The following is an 18,325-nucleotide window of genomic DNA, read 5'->3' as shown; positions in this document are numbered from 1 at the left end:
TAAACTCAAACGGACAAAATACTCTCAAAATAAACAGAAATCATATCTGTGTTTTAAATGCAGTAGTTCACAATGAGTTTTTAGCCAACTCCAAAAACATCTTTTTAGCGATTCTGCATTTTGTGTGAAGAAGTTTAAAAGTAGTTTTTTTTTCCTGACATGCAATTCACTTACAATATATTATCTCCTTTTATTGTATACATTTTAGTGCTTTGGAAGTGAATTTTACCTTCATAGGTTTTCAAAGCCTAATTTTCACAAACTTGCAATTCTTCAAATAGAAATGCTGTAAATTTTAGAACCGACATTAAAATAGATATAAAATTCAGTTACAGGAATTTGCCCAGCATACGTCCTCTATAGTGTGTCTTTTCAAAATTTGTTTTTGGGGATCATTTCCAGGGTCTCACACATACTATTCAAGTTCACTGTCAATTATCTATATTCTCTGTCCAAAAAAGTTTTTTACTTCTGTTAAATACATTCATAGAAGTGTAATGCCAGAATCCTATACAATTCTCTTTCACCTTTTGAAGGCTTGAAAACTTGTTTGCTAAAATGATTGCAGTATTATACAAATCGATCACTATAAGAAGTATATCAATTTCTCCACAAATGAATTACTATATTTTGTGTCCTCTTTTTATATTATGGTCATAAAAGTGATTTTTCTTTTTATTATTTCTTAGACACTAAAGAGGAGCTTATTTCATATGCTCCTCCTATTAACTATTAATTTACATATGTAATTTAAAGAAATATCCTATTCAGGAAAAAAAATTATATAGAATTAGAAGATATTAAAATACTTGTTTCGGAATCATTGTAGCATTAACATTGTAGCATTAACAAATACGTGCCCTCTCTCTGTTGGATATGTTTTCATTTCTGTTATAGTGTTCTTTGAATTATGAAAGGTTAATACTTGATATAATCCAGTTCTTGCTTTTCTTTAGCTACTAATGTTTTCTATGTCAAATTTTTAGAAACCTTTACTGAGCCAATGTTATGAATTTTTATATTTATATTTTATAGGTTTTTACATCTCACATTTAGGTTGATAATCATTCTTTATAAGGTTTGAGGTAGGTCAGGTGCCGGTGGCTCATGCCTGTATCCTAGCTACTCAGGAGGCTGAGATCTGAGGATCGTGGTTTAAATCCAGCCCAAGCAGGAAAGTCCATGAGACTCTTATCTCCAATAAACCACTAGAAAACCGGAAGTTTTGCTGTTGCTCAAGCAGTAGAGTGCTCACCTTGAGCTGAAGAGCACATGGACAGTTCCCAAGCCCAGAGTTCAAACCACATGACCAACATACAAACAACAAACAAAGGATTGAGGTAGTAGTCTAAGATCATTCTTTAAATCTAAAGAGGCAATTGTGCCAATACAACCATTTAAGATTCTGTTTTATTTCATAAAGTCATAGCATCCTTTTCAAAATCTGTGGTCCATAAAACTAAGAATTTATTTTTGAAAAATCTGTTACATTCTTCTATGTGTTTGTTCTTATAGTAGAAATATGTTATCTTCACTAAACATGGTAATACGATTCAAAGCTAGTATGAAGGCTCCAGCAACACCATTTTACAACATTGTTCTGACTGACCTGTATTCCTTGAATTTACACACGTGATTGTTGAGCATGTGGACCAATATTCTCCAGAGATATCTAGGTGTTGGATAGTCACTCATATTTCACACCTTGTGAAAACACAAACCCCCGATATTATATTTAGAAAAATGTCTTTAGTGATTGCTCAAAGCAAATAAAAATAATTTAGGAATGAGTTAGGTTTAGATAACATTATAGCATAATAAAGCTGAATGATAACGACTTGAGCTGTACTGCAGAACTGGGGGGGGGGGGGAAGAATGGTGGACCACATAGGAGCTGTATGTCATTGGTATTGTTTCAAAAAACAGTAAGACTTCAGAGAAGAGAAGGAGAAAAATAAAGTGTCCTGAATTATGTTTCTTTTTAATCCACCTGATAGTTTGGACTGAAAGTCAGATAACATGGAAAAAATAAAATAGAAAATAAAGCATTGTATAGAGCTGTTACAATGTAAAAAAGCTGTAATAGGAATATAATTAATTTCCAAAGAAATAAGAGAAAAAATAACAATAACAATTGCTAACGTGGATAGAAGTTGGATCATATGCATGAAAGAAAAAAACCTTAAAATACATATCTAAGGGTTCATTTTCCTGACATCACATTATCTGACCTTTTCCGCTTGATTCATACATATACTAGATATTGCAAATAAGGGAAACCATTGTCAGTATAACTTGTGGAGGAGATGGGGAAAAACCAGTTGTTTAAGGATACAGGTGGACCTGTTGCAACAATGAGAAGTACAAGTTGTCATGTCCAAAACGAGCTTTACAACTTCGGTGCGGGGCGGGGGGAGGGGGTGAAGGGGGGCAAGGAGAAGGATTGGGATTAGGGGGGAGGGGGGAGGCTGGGAAGGGAGGTGAAGGGTAAACAAAGGAGGAGGCTGCAATGCTTGGTAAGAAATGTACGCATTATCCTGCCCATGTAATTGTAACCCCTCTGTACAGTATGTTCACAAATAAAATAAAATTAAATTTAAAAAAAAGAACTTGGATCACATTTTATCATATATAATTTTGAAAAAGCTTACTAGGAATGAAAATTTAAAAGTCATAACTTAAAACACAATTTGTATTATAACTAAACAGTATAGTTCAGTGGTAAAACATTGGCCTAACATATGGGAAGCAATTGTGTGATTTCCTAAGCATTACAAAGTACACAAAAAGCACACACACAAAAAACCCACATAAACACACACACACCATATACACACATTTGGAATATTGTTATTATCATATGAAACAGAGGAAATTATCACAAACAGTAAAAGTATTTTAATATATGAAATCATAATATTGCTCATAGTATTTAAAAGTTTAGTAGAAATAAAATAGTCACAAGATAGTTGGATTCTTATAGATTAAGTAAATTGAAAATTAAGAAATAAAAGACATGAGAACTTTGCAAACAAGTTTTAAATAATAAACATTTTGAAACATGTATCCTTTTATTTTGACAAAAGATTTTTGTTACTGGTGTTTTAATTCAAGATTTAGAATATGATAACCAGGTGCTCTATATCTTGCTAGGGATGGCTATATCTCTAATCATTTCACTCTGGAAATTTATGATAAGGTGTCATAGTTTCCCATTCTCTCCCGAATTACAAACCCTATTCACACTTCCCACCATAGTTAGAAAATGGAAACCACAAATCACTATGCCCAGTTCAAAGAGACTTTTTTTTTAATTTAAGTACAAATATTGCCAAAAAGTGACCATGTAATTAAGGCTTTTTTAATAAAGTATGTGCTTCTTGAAAATAAAGTGTTTGTTACCTGGACAAATATGTTTAGAACTATGAGATAATAAATTTATTTAAATTCACCAACCATATAAAATTTAAGAAAATAATTTTTAAATATTCACATGTTAACTATTTTGAAAGCAAAATATATGTCTGAATAATTTACATGTGTTAAAATTATGCAAAACTAAATTAACTAATCCTACAACTCTGAATAAAAGAATTACCCTAAAGAAACAAAAGAAAATAATTAAGCTCAAAATTTGAAATTTAGAAAATAAAATGAAGTGTACTCTTTGGTTGACTTAAGTAACTGTAAGCCTTCTGTATATCAATTTTATAATAAAAAATGCATGAACAAAGACAGCAAAGTACCTATTGATCAATGACGACAGGAAAAGCATCAGTAGTTTTTTTTAATTTTTATTTATTTTTTATTGTGGAAATACTGTGCAGTTGGGTTACAATTAGATGGCAAGATAATGAGTACATTTCTTAACAAGCATTGTAGCCTCCTCCTTTGTTTCCCCTTCCCATCCTTTCCCAGCCTTCCCCCCTTTTCCCCACACAATCTTCCTCCCCCCACACCAAAGTTTTAAAGTTCATTTTCGACATGACAACTTGTACTTCTCATTGTTTCAATGGTCCACCTGTATCATTATTTAAATGACTTGTTTTTCCCCTTCCCCTACACAAATTATACCGACATCAAATACAGTGAAAGAAGGGGTTATACTGTGGGGGTGGGGAGGACATACAAAGCAACAAAGAAATAATTTTATAAATGCGTTAGAAACAAATGCATGAAAGAAAAAAAAAACATTTGAATACATTTCTTAGGGTTCATTTTACCTAACATCAACTTATCTGACTTTTTCTGCTTGTCTCAGACATATAGTAGTTGCTGCAAATAAGGGAAACCATGAGACGTATGTTTCTTTGGGCCTAGCTCACTTCGCTTAATATAATTTTTGCCAAATCTTTCCATTTCCTAACAAATGGGGCAATGTCATTCTTTCTGATGGAAGCATAGAATTCTTGGTTTTTTTTTGAGTGTGCAAAAAAAATCAATGAAAGAGGTAACAATATTCCTTCCATAATAAATGTACTCATTACCTTATTTATGTAACTGTATCCCTCTGTACATTACCTTTACAATAAAATAAAACTGAAATTAAAAATAAACTAAATAATATACAAATTAAGAATTCATAGAGAGCTAGGAAGGTGGCTCAGTGGTAGAGCTCTTGCCTTACATGCTTGAGGCCCTGGGTTAGATTCCTCAGCATCACATAAACAGAAAAAGTGGTGCTGTGGCTCAAATGGTCGAGTGCTAGCCTTGAACTAGCATTGAGGAACAGCATCCAGGCCCAGAGTTTAGGTCCCAGGACCAGACCCCCCAAAAAAACAGAATTACTAGAAACCATTGGTTAAAAACTTTTTAAAATACTGCTCTAAGTACCCAAGTAATATTATTTGATGATACTATTAAAATACTTCAACTTCAGCAGAGAAGCCAAATGTTTAAAAACTGTTACAAAATAAAGTAATAAATCAGAATATATTAATATTAATAATAATCATAAGATGAGTTTATAGTGGTAGTCAAATATGTAAGAAATGAGGCAATTTGCCATTCGTTTGCACTTAATACATGAGAAAGAATTTTCTAGGTCTTTTAAAATATATAATAAATTTAATGAAGAAACTATTTTGTTACATCATATGATAATTAGATGAAGCTGATATTAGAGCAAAGAGCAGATTGTACTAAGTTTCTGGATGTTAAGGTATATACTTATTTTGGTTGTGGGAAATTGTGTTCAACTTGGCGTCTTGTTTTTGTTGGACTGGTGTCATATCAGTGGTTAATTTTAGGATAGGGGTTCCCTTTCCACAAGAACATGCACCTGATCTGTCGTTTTAGCCTTCCCATTATCAATGGCATAAGAGTTGCACACCAACTTGTCTAGCTTCCTACCTTGGCTGGCCTGGATTCTGCAGTCCTTCCAATCTTAACCTGTAGATAGTGCAGGATGGTGGAAATGATCCAATGCACCCAGCTATAGATTGAGAAGGAAGTCTACTAAACTTTTGGCCTGGGTTCTGTTCTCAAGCCTCCTCAGTAGTTAAGAGTTCAGATGGGAGCCCCTGGTGCCAAGCAGTAAGAGTATTTCTTAAGGCAACTAGACATATATATGACTTAGGCATGTGAACAACTCAGGACAAGAATAAATGAGCAGTGAAGCATAGAGGACAGGCCCAATTTTAACTAGCTACTTGGAGGATGAATAAGCTTAGCTAGCTTCTCTGGAGGCTGAGATATGAAGACCACTATTCAAAGCCAGTCCAATCATGAAAATACATGCGATTATCTCCAAAAAAACAGGAGTGGAACGATGGTTAAAGTGGTAAACCACTATCCTAGGTCACAGAAGCTTAGAGATGATGAATGAATGAGCACTTGCACATGCATGTGCGTGTATACACGTGCATGTGTACACACACACACACATAAGTATTGCAATGCAAAGTTCTTTTTTTACCTTGCTGTACTCTATTTCCCTGTATTAGTTTACAAATTAACAAAATCAGCTAAGCACCTATTTACATAAACTCATCATGTTTCTCTAAAGTCAACTCTCTTTTTGGAAGCATGCTTTTATTTGACCCAAATATAAACTATTCAGGAGTTTGATTCTTCTCCCTCAATTCTATAGAATCAGATGATTGTTTAGCTTCCTCCTAGCAAAATAATTTTGTGAAATCCTGCGTCAAGCAACGCATTTCTTTCACTGGAGGGAAAGCCTCTTACAAACAATTAATAATAGGTTTTTCTTCTCTTTGCTTACATCTGTAGTTTAATTATCTGCATATATTTCATGATCTGTCTGTATATGACAAAGACTGCTGTGAAAATAAAAAGACCCTTCGCAGCATTTATCATTTATATACCATCCATAGATATGAAGGTGTTTAAATGTTATTGAAATTGCTTGGGAATAAATCATGTTCATCTTGACTATCGTGAAAAAAAAGAATTGGTTTCTCAGCACTTTAGGTAAGAACTTGATTGAAAGAAACAAAAGGAAAAGTGAGGAACAACTCAACACATACATTGTAATGAAACACAATAAAAAAAATAAAAATAACCCAAGAAAACAAATTAATTCAGTACTCATGAACCTGCAGGAAATGCAAAGACTTAAAAAAAAATCAGCTATGACGAGCTTATGAAAATCCATACTACCTGGAAGTCTACTGTTGTGAGGATAGAGGTTAAAGCCCAGACTGGACAGTAAGATCTGTACACAATGCCATGCATCTGTTATTCTAAATTCCAGGAAGAATAACATAACATGGACTGAACCCAAGGTCATACACAAGTATCTGAAAAATAATAAGGATAATTTAGGGTTGGGGACATGACAAAATGGTAAGAACACCCATTTAGCGGGCATAAGACATTCAATTCAAACTCTAATATTTGGGTTTTAAAGTAAAAATCTATGATTTTAAATAATTGGAAAAATTCTAAGATTTGAGTATTTGAGTGGAAAAATGAATGAGAGAATGAACCCATAGTGCAATCCTTTTAACTTAAGTGAAAATGTTTTATGGTACTTCAGAAAAAACAGAGTTACCTTGCAAATGAGCATGGTTGTGCATTTGGGTGATGGAAATACTTTACTTACACATGTTTAAATTAAATAGATGTTTATTTGGGTAGATTGTATTTCTTGAACTAAGAGCCCGGATGATGTCGCTGAGATTTTTCTCTCAAGGCTACCACTCTACTACTTTGAGCCACAGTTCCAATTCTGATTTTCTGTTGGTTGTTTGGTGATAAGAGGCTCCTGGACATTCTTGCCCAGTATGGGTTCAAACCATGATCGTCAGATCTCAGCCTCCCGAGTAACCAGGATGCCAGGCATGAGCCGTCGATAGTTTTAATAATTTAGTAAATTGTACAGTTACTGAAGTTATACATTATCATTATAACCTGTGTAATATATGTGTGTTTGTATATATCAATGCATACTGATAGAAATATTTTAACATATTTTTGTATCTACAGTAGATTTATGAAATCATCCATTATAAAATTAAATGGAAACAAAAGTTAATAAGGAGCAAATCAAAGGAAATTATCACATGTTTCTTGTTGTTGAATGGAATGCGAATTGCGAGAATCAGTTTGGGAAAACCGTCTCTACGTTAACAAAATGGATAAGAGCTATTAATTCCAATCCATCTATTTGCCCATGTTGTGCAACTTCACACATGAGTGTCAAAATCAAACCACACTTTTTGCCTTTGTTTTAAACTCACCTGTTATAATTTATGGGTTAGATGAAGTAATCAAATAAAGATTAAAATAATATTATGTGAGGCTATGAATTAGAGCTGAAAATGATTTTAAATATAATAGCTAATTAAATTACATATTTTTTACTTTTACTCTGTCATGTCCCTCATTCCCACATTAGGAAAGTATATAGAAGGTTCTCACTTAATTATATGTCTAATTATGTAAAAAATGTATTGAAAGAATATGGGCACTGTGTGGTTTTAGCTCATTGAGACCTGTAGGGGGAAAGGTGTTTCTGAGGACTTGCAATACATTGTGATGAAGATGAAGGGAGGGATATTCTTATTCTGGAAAACTAGCTAAAGGATTGCTCCTATAAAGGTAGTGATGAATTCTTCCAAAGGGTTACAGAAAATCACTTTCACAACCATGTTCACTGCTGCACTATTCACCGTAGCCAAGTTACGGAAACAGCCCAGATGTCCTTTGGTGGAGTGATGGTTGGAGAAAGTGTGGCACATATACACAATTGGATTGCACCCATCCATTTGAAGACTGTTACATTATTTGCAACGAAATGGATAGATCTAAAAATATATTAAGTGAACTAAGTCAGATCCAGACACACAAAGGACCCATGCTCTGTCTCATATTTGGAAGATAGAAATTTATACAAGTTTACACAAAAATATTAACCAAAGCATGCTATTTGCAGAGGATTATTTCAAAGGTTTAATTTCTTATGAAATTGAACTTTACTCCAACAAAATGAATACCAGGAAACTAACACTTGGAAGATATGAGGGGAAGTCAAAAGAAAGAAATAAAGAGAGTTATGGAGGAAGAGAGTGAAGGTATAATATTCAATTCAGATAGTATGAAACTAGAAAAAAATTAAAGTGGGGTGAGGTTTGGAAGGGTGTCGAAAAGCTATATAAAGATCCATTATACTTAAAAAACTGATTTGTTTAATGGAAATTCCCTTGTACAAGTATTTAAGATAATAAAAATATAATTAAAAACAATGGAGACATTTGACCTTAAATTCTATTTCCATCTCTTTTAAAAAGTAAAATTATTTGCACTATAATTTGATCAGAGGGATGGATTTTGTGGCTAGCTAGATCATTGCACATCTGTCTCTCTCTTCCTCTCTCCCTTTCATGGTTCTCATAGATAATAAGATTGCTCCATAATTATCCTAATTTATTTTGCTTTTATATTTTTGGTTGCATCATTTCACTTTCTCCTCTGCCATTTCCCAATTCATTTACATAGAAAGCATTATTTCCTATTTTCTCATTCCTAGAATAAGCTGCTCATGAAGACACCACTAGTCCTCATTTTCATTCTGTACCTTTGAATACGGAGGAAAATCTTTCCTCTGCTCTCTACCAATTCCCTACTCTCCAGTTAGAATAATTTAGAATAGTAAAAATGAAAAAAGAGAAAATAAATAATAGTGAAAAAAACAAATGCAGAAAATTCACCGGATTTTTCTGACCATTTCATCCAATGTGAACTATTGGGAAAATACATGGACAGCTCATTCTCACTGGCACTCAAAGTCTCTGGTTAGGCAATTGCTATGAAGTTGAAGAACAAGATGAAAAAGTGAGAAATGGTATCAGTTGCAAGAAAAAAATGGCGAAGGATTCAAGCAAATTTCTTCTTTGTTCTGTTGAAAATAACCGCCTTACTACAGTGCAGAGACGACTTTCCAAAAAGACCACTCATGTGAATACTAGGGATGACGATGAGTATACCCCTCTTCATCGAGAAGCCTACAGTGGACACTTAGACATTGTCCATGAGTTGGTGGCTCAAGGTAGATATTCCTGGAATAATTGTGAATGGCTGGACACCCCTGCACAGTACTTATACATGGAATAATACCACAGTGGCTTCTTTATTTCATCACGATACAGATACAAAGCCCAAACTAAAGGCCTCTTGACCCCCTTGCATCTTGCTGCTGGGAACAGATATAGCAAAGATATGCTGGATCTCCTTCTGGTGAACCATTATTTCAAACCATGTCTGAAGCACAACTTGGAAGAAGCTGCATTTGATATTGCCAAAAGGATAAGTATGTATTACTACCTCTTTGAAGTTTTGGAAAGCTGTACAAATTGTTCTCCTAAGTCCTAATGATTCTCCATCCTATGTGTCCATACAAAATATTTTCACAATACAAAGCAACAGCAATATCTTACTTTAAAAATTCATGGATTCCATGGTATTCTTCCAAGTGAATTGCCTGACTTTGATGTCAAAATATATTCGAGTTGTTTGCATACATCTATAATGATTTCTATAGAGTTTGTGATTTTTTAAATCATAAATAATTTTAACTTATCTGTTGAAATGAGTAATACAGAAAGTAAAGATATTTCTGGTGCATGTCTGAAAAACGTATATTTAAAAATATTTAGTATTCTGTTTGTGTAATGTCCATAACCTATTTCATTCTCTCCTAGATATAATCCTTTGAATTCGACATTGTTTTATAATATATAGGTTCATTAAATAAATGTGTCCTTTCAGATTGCATTCCATATAGAAACAGTTTAAGATTCCTTTAATTCCTAGGTCCTTAAAGAATTTTATTTCTTTAGGATAAAATGACAATGTTATCTTATTTCAAAAGTTTTATAAAGGTTATGCTATGTAAAGGAATTTGTAAAAAGTGAAGATTGAATGATGTCAAACTAACTTTTATTTCTATGAATTACATGTATTCTTACACTTGTATATTTGTAATCAACTTTTTAATAACTGTTTTTAATTTCTTGCATCAGAAGAATGAAAAATATGCAATACTTCACAAATTTTCATATCATCCTTGTACAAGAGCCATGTCAATCTCTGTATTGTAATTTGGGTGGACGTGCTGCTGAAGCATGTAGTATCCTGGAAATTTAAGTAGTTAATGATGCAATCTTAAGACAGGCATATATCTTTGGTTGCCTATTTGTAAGAAGGAAACCTGATTGTTCCCAAAATTGCAGTTCATCTTATTTCTGTAAAATTGTTTGTATGGTGGAAAAAACTTATATTGTTTGTTCAATTGCTCACATTTGCAATTTTTTCAATGACTATTTTAAGTCTTTTTCATTTGAAATTGGATCATACTTTGCAGCCTTTATATCTAGGTCCAAAGATGATGGATTTTCAAGTACTTATTTATTAACTGATTTAGCTTTGTGGAGATAATGGAGTCAAAGTAAGCCTTGCTTAAAAGCTACTTCTAAACTTCTGCAGCTTAAAATCTCCCAAATGAAGTCTTACTGGCACAAATGTCTTCCTGACCCTTTATCCTTGCTCCATGTAGGAACAGACCAACCAGAATCTTACCCTGACAGCATAGATTTTCTTATTGGAGCAAAACTAATCTGTTACAAGGGATCATAAAGAGACAAACAGTTCAGACAGTACTGTTCAGACTAGAAGGTATTTTTTCAAAATATAATTGTTTATTACACACTAACATTTCAAAAGAAGCTAAAGCCAAGAAGGTGAAAAAATTGTTCATATGTATGATTACCTAATGTCTTGGCCTGTCTACCATCCAAGCAGGCAGGAACTTACACCACTGATTTTCTATCACCAAATATATTCCATAGCTCCAAAAGAAGTCCATATGTTTCTCCTCATTATTAGGCCTTAAATTGGTAATGTTTTAATCACAGTGTTTCCTCTTGACTCTAGGCTGTATATCTCGGAATGGTAAAGCTTTAGCTCTAATTCTACCAAACACTGAGGTAGAGGTAATGGAATAATACTTTAAAACCGTTGCCTCTTGTGGCTCAGTGGTAGAGTGCTTGCCTTGCATGCCTGAGGCCCTGGGTTTGATTCCTCATCACCACATAAGCAGAAAGAAAAAAAAACTGTTGCCTTTGATACCCTTACCACAACAGAACAATGCCAAACATTTTCTAATATTATATATTATTATATATTTTATATTTATATGTGTTGATTTTATATTTCACACAGTGAATCTTATTAGAATTAATTGGTAATTTGAAAAATTAATTGATATTTATTCCAATAAATAGATTGGAATATAAATAATCAGGATTAGAATATATATTAGAATATAAAAATTATCAATGCAATGTTTTCGGTATAAACTTGTGATAACTTCTAAATGTTCTTGATCTTCTGAATTCACATGGTAAAAAAAACAATGTTGTTTGCTTCTAATCTATAAGGGATTTTACTTTGCTGCTCTGTTTATTGTTTTAACTCGCTGGTCCCAAACTGTTTTTCTCCATGTTTCTGAAGCATTCCTACTGATTATACTCAAATTTTTCTGATATGATGTCTAAAAGCTATTATTCTTCTACAGGATCCACGGGTCCTAGGATCCCAGGTCCCAGTTATCCGCATCATCAGATAACTAAGGCAAGAGTTCTCACCTACGTCCATGCAACATGCCAACAGAAAGTAATAGAAGACCCATCTCAATTTCTCATTTTCTATATTTCAGGGCCCCAATTCCTTGAAATGCAGGAATTATCAGTAAGCAATTGGGAAATGCAAGGCAACTTAAAATGCAAGATGAAATCACAAAATGTGAAAGTACAGTAATTCAAACTTTTAATTTTCAGATGACCATCATATATGATTGAACAAGACCACGAATGTCACTAGATCATTTGTAATACCCCTCTCCTAATGATTAATGAATAATTTCATTCCAGCATCAGCAGGCCAAAAAATAGTTCCTGGAACAATAGATCCATATTTGGTCTACCAATGCTAGGAATACTTGACATAGAGGTCAAATATAATTCAGAAAAACATTAATTGAGAAGATCCTTAGTGCTTCAAAACACTGGTACTTCAGTAAAACTTGGTTCTGTAGTATAAAAATGTTGTCATTGTCAAACAAATGATAACCTACATTTAATCTCCTGAAAGTATATTCCTTTTCAAATAAACTTTTAAAAATCACATTTGCCAAATAACACTTTACAAGTAGATGATGTTTAGTGACATAAATAGTTTTTCAAGGGTAGGGAGCAAGTTACAATAGAGTTTATTTATTTACCCAGCACTAATGCCAAACAGGTTCATCCATTCATTAAAGTGTAGAAATTACACCCCCCATCATTTGTTTTTTCAGTAGGTGACTTCAAAAATTTGTTAAATAGATCAGCCTCCCATATTTCAAACCAAAACATTAGCTAATAAAGTAAATTTCATCACATACTAAGTACATTTTAAAAAATCACAAATAGTTGCCTTATCATATGGTGTTTTGTTTTCCCTATCTGCCTAACATAGTAAGAAATATGACTTTAAGTCTTGAATACGGGTACTCATCAGAGATTTGACAAACATAAAATCTTTCTTCTACTTCTATCATATTCCTCTACAATAGTAAATTTTAGTTTTCTTCTTTTTCCAAAACTTATTGGTAGTAGAAAATATTATCTCATGTAAAATAAAATAACCACAAACCACAGTGCAAAGCCATTTATAAAACTGGTACTTAGGAATACATTCTAAGCATTTTTTAAACTTTCTTGTTGACTACAGTTCATTAAGCTCTTCCAATCATGGAGGCAGTTAAGATCAATGCTAAGGGTTTCGAGCATCTGTTGAGCATTCAGGGAGTGTAACCCATCTTCCTTGACAGCGGCCCGGTATTTTTGGGTCATGGGGGTACCATTGGTTAGGTCGTGCAGATGTTCGGTGGACGTTTTCAGGGAACATGAACTGGGGTTCAATTATAGGCTTGGCTGTCGTTGCCATGGTAGATGTGGGGCCTGTGAACAACTGTTGTATTACAGGGGGAACAACGAGTTTTTGTTCTTGGGCAAAGTTGGATATCTCTGCCCAAGGATACAAAATTTTCTGAGAAGAATTCCCAGGCTTGCCTAAACAGCCGAAAGAAGTGATTGGGCAGGCTTCCTGGGACTGATAGTGTGGGGGAGGTGGTTGTACAAGCGTAGCTGGCTGGCCCCCTGGGTCACCTGTTAGTGGAAGTTGTTGGTTATCTGTGTTCTTGCTGGAATTGTTTGCTGTGTCACAAGAAGATGGGAGTGCTAAAGCAGCTTCACAATTTTCCTTTTGTTCTGTTTCTTCTTGCAGCGAGGTGTTAAATGCTTGCAGAGTTTCCCCTTCTTCTTTCCCTGATAGACAGGCTTGAATAGCTACTACAATGGGGTAAAAGATTAGGGGCAGCTCAGAGCCTTCACGGACTTCCTTTTTATGAACTGCCTGAAGGACGAGGGTCCACCTGTCTGGATCCCAAAGGGCCCCGGAATCAATCCAGGGATACAATTCATTCACTATTTCCCATATTAATCTAGCTTCCTTTTGTAATACTTTTATCTGCCTACTCCGGAGCAGGGCAACAAATGCTTGTGATTGAGGCTCTCCTGCTGCTGGGGGAAGGCTGCCCATGGAGGCACTAATTTTTCACTAGACCCTCGACCGTCCATCTGCAGAAAGCGATCGAGCCACTCGTTGGGCACCACTTGTAGGGCTAGATCTCCAGCAGGAGGTAAGCATGAACGACTCACACAAGGAACACACGTTGGGAGAACAGGCTTATGCAGGTCTTGTTTATTTCTGCACAAGGGGGGGATTATATAGCCCCAGCGTTCCCAACCTCCTGAGTCCTTCCCAGCCAATTACTTAGTGGGGAGTTGATGTAAGGCACTTGTGATGGGCACTGCTTGGTGACAGGCACTGATTGGCCTTCCCGAGCTTGTAGGGAGCATGGACAGCTCATTTCTGGCAAGCTAGGCAGACATGCCTGTTTGTCACGTCTCTATTAGCAGGAAGTGTGCTTCAACTGCTACTCTAGCTGACTCAACCAGATCTGACCGGCTCTACCCACACTACATCTTCATGGTTTTCCTTTTAAAACTCTTTTATTTGGATGTGGAATTTATTTTCATGTCTTCATTCAATCTGTTCTGCATTGTACTGAGCTAAATAGGCTCCGTAAAATCATTTTAGGTAGCAAAAATATTAAGACAATGAATATCAAAAAGTTTGGCCTCCCTCCACTCCTGAAGTCAATATGCTTAGCTAGGGCTTCTAAGAATGAGTATTCTCGCCTTTTCAATTTGCTCAATTATTTTCTGATCCCAAAACTTTTTGACTTATTTAATAAGTGAAGTCCTCAATATTTCATGTTAATAAGGATATTACATATTGTAAACTACTAAAAAATGTGAAATCATTGGTTTCAAGTATCCAATCAGATTTTTTTCTGTTGTTCAGTGCTTCAAGTGCAAAGACATTGTGGAAAGTATTACAAACAGAAAAATGTAAACCCAATACCTTCTTTCAATGTTGAGGGCACTTTCTCCCTAAATATTTGGACCCAAATTATCTTTTTCAGAGAATTACTGTTTGGTAATTAAAGTCAATTCACAAATTTTGATGTCTTTTTTTTTAAAGAACTTTGAATTTAAATTCCACTACAACCTTGTTTCACACAGTAAGAGTAGATTTCCTGGGTAAGGACAATTCTCAAGGGAACCTACAGGATTTATAGAAAGGTTTCTGAGGTTTGTTTAGTGTGAAAATGAGCCATCTTCACCCACATTGCTCCCTCTCAGCAAAGTCTCCATGGATTACTTTACATGAACGCCTATTTTCCCAGGCAAATTTAAATTTTCATAATAGGCAAAGTTGTTAAAAAATTTGAACAAATAAAAATTTACCTGTTATAATTTTAAAACTTTTTTGAAATTCTTTTATTAGAACTGCGAATTCACCAATCCTAACCCCACCTTTACCATGAAAAACAGTTAACATGTTGTTTTCATGATACAGTGTCCATGAAACTATTATTTTCCAGTGGCTTTGTTATGCGTATATAAAACCATATAAGCTGATTCTGAGCAAAATGAACTCCAAGATATGAAAATGAGAATATTATTTGCGGTTGTTGTTTTTAATGTGCTATGTGATTTCTGTTTTCTTTGGGGTTTTTCCCCTGTGCTTTATTCCCTGCTGTATTTGATTTTGGTAGCCTGTGTATTGTGTATATATTTACGTTAATTAGAGAAGGGAAGAGGAACAAAAAAGTGGTGAGACAAAGGACAAAGGCAAACCAATGCAATAGCAATACTCACAAGACATTATGTTGGAAATATACATTACAACTTGTGAGGAGTATTGGGGTGAAGGAAAACTGAAGAAAATCAGGGAAGGGGTATCAAGTTTGCAAAGTTATTTATTCATTACCTTAAAATTGCTGTAACCCCACGGTACATCACTTTGACAATAAAATTAAATTTAAAAAATAAGCTGCATGAAATAAAATTTCACTGTATTGGTATAGTAAATATTATTCTTAATGTAGTACCTTTTTAAAAATCAATACTGTTTGGCGTCTAATTTGAATTAACTATCCTTTTTAATCAGAGGACCATCAACTTGAATGCTATCTGATTAGACAATATTTTCACAATATACTTACCAATATTTTTAAAAAAGAATATAGTACTTTCTCATACTAAAAGCGAAAACAGTTTAATTCTATAGAAACCTATAACTTTTAAAAGTAAATAAGTTGTTAAGAAGACAGAATATATGTGTTCTTCAACATTCCAATGACCAATAACTACTCATTTTCAAATTCAGAAAATTCCATACCTGAGAGATTCAAAACAGTACCGGCTTGCATGTTACATAATTCTGCAATAGATGCATTTTTCCATGGGGTGTTACAGATTGAGAGTCAACAGAAAAATAACCACATTCTGGTTGAGGATAAAACTATGTACCATAGGTAATAATTCTTCAAGAGTAAGCAATTGTTTATCACAGTAAGCTATTTTTTATGACCACAAATCCCAATATTTATGACATAGAGTCATCCTAGTCCAACAGTTTTCAAATTTTAGGGTGCACCTCAAACTTCCCTTAATTCACATCATGAATAGCTTATCTCTAATGTGAAAAAAATACAACTCTGCTAATGTGATGCCATACATGTTTTGGAAAGAACACCACAATAAACTGGGTTGCATCATTTCCCCCCCCACTGTTATTCTTGAGATGGGAACACTTGCAAATATTATTTATATTTATACTTTTTTAACTATCATATAAATTCTGGATGCTAAGGTCAGAAGATTACAGTTCAAAGCCCATCCAGGCAGGAAGATTCCCTAGATTCTTATCGTATAAACTTATCAGCAAAAGTCAGACACAAGTGGCATTGAGGTTGAAGTGGTAGAGCACGAGCCTTGAGCATAAACAGGCTCAGACACAGTGTCCAGGCCCAGAGTTCAATCCCTAGGACAAACCAATAAAACAAAAACAAAAATAAAAAGAAACCTCAAAACTAACATTTTTCTCATTGTATACAGTGACAAATAATTAAGGAAATTGCTTCCTGTGTTACGTCCAGGTAGAAGAAAGTAGATGTCACATGATTATTCTCTTCATACCATGTTATAACAAATACTCCAAAAATTGCTCTTATTCTAAATTTATAAATTAATATCATCAATTTTTGGCAACTCTGTCTACACCATTCACATTATCATTTTATACATTAATTATTGGAATTATCTATTAACTAAGTTCTAATTATAACTCTCTTGAAAGAATATTCTAGGAAAATAGAATGCAAAATCATTTGTGAATTTGTCAATTAAACCCTCTACTTAAAAAGAAATTTTAGCATCAGATAGAATATGAAATGAAAAACAAAATCAAAATATTTATTTTAAATCTAAATTCTAATTTAGCAAGATCTTCAAAATCCTACATTAGACAAACTTTTCTATTTTTCTAGGCTTAAATTGTTGTAATCCTACATCATTTCTTTGAGATACAACAGAATGATGATTATTTACTTTTTCAAATTTTGGATGGGAATCATGAGTCATTTTGCATCTAGGAATGATCTGTAATGAAGAGAGAATTTAAAACACAAGTGAGGATTAAGTATGAGTTGCATTTCAACACAAAATTTGACTTCTCAAAACATAGTGACAAAATTAGCCCAAACGTCCAGTTATGTATTCCTTTCTGGTTTGTTTTTTTTTTATTAACACAAAATTATACTACCTGGTCCAGGGAAGGTATCACTATGTAATTCCACTCTCTAGTCTCCTGTCTTAATCTCAGTGCTAGAATTCTAGGCTTGTATCACATTGCCCTGCCATAGTTTCTTGGTTTATTTAATCTAGATACAGACTACCAATTCTGAACTTCTCCAGGGATATTATACACCATAGTGACTGTTCAGACTGCTTATCTACTATTTTCAAAGATGTTCTCACATTTGACACAGGATATGAATATTTTCAGATGCACTTGCGGGGTCTCTGATTCATTCCTCCATGGATGTGATCCCTATAATAATGATTAATTGACTCTCTTACTATGTCTGGACAGTACCTATGTAATATTCTCAAACTTTTTTGAAGGAAGTTCACTTGAGGACTTTCTAATATTAAAAATTAACCCTTGATTCGAGTCTTAATCAGGATATATATTCTGTTGTTTTCTAACTTTTCTACACATTCTGAGAGTTGTTTCATTTGTGTATTTGTGTGTGCACATATAAGTGCCTCTGTGTGTTTGTGTAGGTTTCTATGTATGCATGCAAAGCCTCAACCTCTTATTCGGTAATCTTGCTCATAACTGGTAT

General features: G+C 34.0%; 1 pseudogene; it reads right to left on the bottom strand.

Annotated features, from left to right (window-relative positions):
* Window positions 1-10,491: 10,491 nt before the first annotated feature.
* LOC122097231 lies at window positions 10,492-10,588 on the bottom strand (annotated as a pseudogene).
* Window positions 10,589-18,325: the final 7,737 nt, after the last annotated feature.

The sequence above is a fragment of the Dipodomys spectabilis genome, unplaced genomic scaffold (genome assembly GCF_019054845.1).
Source record: "Dipodomys spectabilis isolate Male_0828 unplaced genomic scaffold, ASM1905484v1 ptg000418l, whole genome shotgun sequence".
Lineage (NCBI taxonomy): Eukaryota > Metazoa > Chordata > Mammalia > Rodentia > Heteromyidae > Dipodomys > Dipodomys spectabilis.
This window is presented reverse-complemented; position numbering and strand designations above follow the sequence as displayed.